The following is a 3,441-nucleotide window of genomic DNA, read 5'->3' on the forward strand; positions in this document are numbered from 1 at the left end:
CCTTCGATGGAAGGCGGTGTTGGAGTGAGAGGAGCGATTATATTATGCCACGTGTGATATATTTTTCTCTTGAGTGGTCAAGTTGTTGGTTTTCATTTTAACTGGGCCTCATTTGGAATTTGACTCTATGGTTTTGACAGCTGAGTCAGGTCCAAGACCTCATACGGTTTGGGCCTTGTTACCGCCTAGATATTTTTTGGAAAAGAAAATTAAAAATTTGGTTGTGGGTACTCAAATAAATTGATACTCGCTCTATACAGTCGGATTTATCATAATTTTCTTAAGTATCTGGTTGATGCACGTTTTGTAAAATTTTATCGACATTTCATGTTAAGAATTACGAATAATGCTGCACATCACAACAACAACTCAAACAAAACAATATAGTATGTGAGAAGAAAAAAAACATAAAACTAAGTATCATATACATTTTTAATTCATTATACTAATTGACATTTTAAATATGAACATAGATAATTTGTTACAAAATGTACAAAAAGTTGTTTTGCATAAGTTCAATAATGAACACCATATTGTCCCAAAAATTAGAGGGGCTCTAGATAGAAGAGTGAGCATGTACATATGAGACATGACATTGTGAAAGAATGAGAGCTTATTCGGCCTGATTTTTTTTAGCTTAAAAACTAGTATAAAGTTTTTATAAAAATTAATAGTTTTTAAAATTAAGCTAAATCTATTTGATAACTTTACTTTTATAAACTCTTTTTTAATAAATAAGCTGTTTGGAAAAACAACTTATACAAGTTCTAATTTTGATTAAAATTCCCATGAAGTGTATTTAATAAATAACTTTCTATTAACCTCGAATTTCTTTGTTCAAAATGCAAAAAAAATTTAACTTTACTTTTTTTATCTATTTAAAACAAATTTTTGGAAATATAAAAAGCATTTTTATAACATAAAGTTTATAATTAATAATAAATCATAAAAAAATAGTTCTACAAGTAATTTATAAGAAACACGTAATTCATAAATAACTTATAATTTAACAATTTCTATTTTCCATCAATGCAACAACTATTTGGTGGAGAACTCTATCCATGTAACTATCATCCAATGCTCTTCTATAAGTAAATAAACCCATTTCTTCATCATTACTTTTTTCTTCTTTACTCTCAGAAATATAATTGGGATTATGAACACATTTATCAAACTCCTCATTTATAACACCATATTGTCTAATGTAATTATGAAGTGTCAATGTTGCAACAATAATCTTTTCCTATTTTATCAACAAAAATGGCTTCAAATCACATAAAATATGCCAGATATTCTTCCAAACTCCAATTGTCCGTTCAATGACATTTCTTAATGAAGAATGTGCATGGTTGAATGTTTCTTCTCACTATATTTTCATTTTAAATTCTAATATGTCAATATATCGAAAAATGGTAACCTATTTATATTTGATATAATATTAAAAAAATTGGAATGTCTAACAAAAAAAACTTGACAATTAAGTGAATTGAAAATAATTTGGGGGCATTTTGTATTTTCTTCTTGAAAAATTGGGCTAGAGAGTGCAAGGTGGTTTTTCTTTGGGTAAAATACTCCCAAGTCCTTAACGCACTATCCTAATTCATCTTAAATCCATTAGTATTCATTATTAAAGGAAACTCTGCCCCAAAACACTAAACAGTTGAAATGGATGTTAGAAAATGATTAAATTACCCATGACCCTAAAACACCGAACCATTTTCAACCCAGATTACTTGATTCATTTGCTTGTGGGTTCTTCTTCACTATCTCCAGTAACCCAAAAATCCAAGCTCATTTATATTGGGTTTTTCTTGTTTCCATATTGCTTCATCGTCTTTATCCATCTTACACCCGAAAACGCAAGTATATTTCATGACTTTGAAACTGAAACAACATCTTTGAAATTGAAACAATATCTTTGAAATTAAAATTCATTACACAGGAAAAGCAAGGAAAAAAGGCAAAGCTTAATAAAAGACATTGTCTTTAATCAATAAACATAGACAACGTAAGTGAAATCTTAACCTAGTGTAATTTGGGGTTTTCAAACCTTAGTTGCAAATTTTTTTATTTTTAGTGCAAAAGTAAATTATGTAGATGCTATATTATATTAAGAATATTTAGTCATAACAGCTATTAGTGGCTAGTAAAATTTTGCATGAATTCGTGATTCATTGCAATAGTATTTGGGTCACCATATGGAATATTGATCCTAACATATACTGTCAAGCCCGACCTTATAAAATACTTGTCATGTCATTCATATGATTGACAATATGCTTGCATATTTGGAAAGCCTCGAAAGAAAAATCGTTAAAAGATGACAATGTACCAAATGATACAATTAAGTTAATTTAAACCTTGAACTAGATCAAATAGAGAATTTAAAATAAAATTAAGAATATTAAAGTCCCAGAATGGTTTAATATAGTGATTTGGAGTTCGATGATCAATTTGGAGTCAAACTGAATTTTCACTATCCAAGGGTAAAATGATCATTTGCCACCTAGGGACACAATGGGAATTTTTAGAAAAGATTTTTTTGGCCCCATTTGACTTATTAGAGTATAATTTGAGGGTTTGGCAGTGAAAAAGTTTAATTCTGGTGATTTCTAGAGTGTAGGGGTAAAATCGTAATTTTACCATCTGCGGATAAATTTTGAGATTTTGAGAGAATTTAGATCAAATTTGACAAATTGGAGAATGGTATGAGTATAAGGGATGAAAAATATGTCTATGGGCAATTTTTCAGTTTTTGGGACAAAAATGTAATTTTTGACTTTTACAGGGGCAAAAGTGTAAATTTTAAAAAATTACTCCACCAAGACTTTGGATAAGTCTGAGAATTTTATCTAAGCTATGGATATGTGGGACAAGTGTATGGTGAAAATTTGGAAACAAATGGATGGCTAGAATTTAAGGAATTAATAAAACATTAAAAAAATGAATAAAATAATATTATATTATTTTAGCCTTTAAAATGGTCAAAATTCCAGAATTCTCATCTTCTTCAGCCGTCCAAACCAGTAGAGAAAAGAGGGAAAAGAAATAAGAACCCTACCTGAAAAATTTGGGGAAAATCAAGAGAAATCAAGAAATCAAGCATTAAAAAAGGTAAATTTCATTGATTTTCCTTGTGATTTTCACTACCCATGCATTTTTTTCTCATTTCCATGCAAAATTAGAAAGTGGGTATGGACACCCATGCTGGCCAAACCTCCATGGATGAGTTTTGAACTTGAGTTTTAGTTGATTTTAATTGAATTAAGTGATTTTAGTTAGGTTATATTGAAATATAGCAAAAATAAGCTAGAGAAATAATTTTCTCCCATTGAAACCCATTATGCCGAATTTTCTAGGGGAATATTGGCTGCTGATCTTGATGTTTATTTGAGGAATTATGATGAATAATGATGAATTATGAGCCTAGAAAAATAATGG

This window comes from Theobroma cacao, chromosome 4, assembly GCF_000208745.1.
Source record: "Theobroma cacao cultivar B97-61/B2 chromosome 4, Criollo_cocoa_genome_V2, whole genome shotgun sequence".
In the NCBI taxonomy this organism is placed as follows: domain Eukaryota; kingdom Viridiplantae; phylum Streptophyta; class Magnoliopsida; order Malvales; family Malvaceae; genus Theobroma; species Theobroma cacao.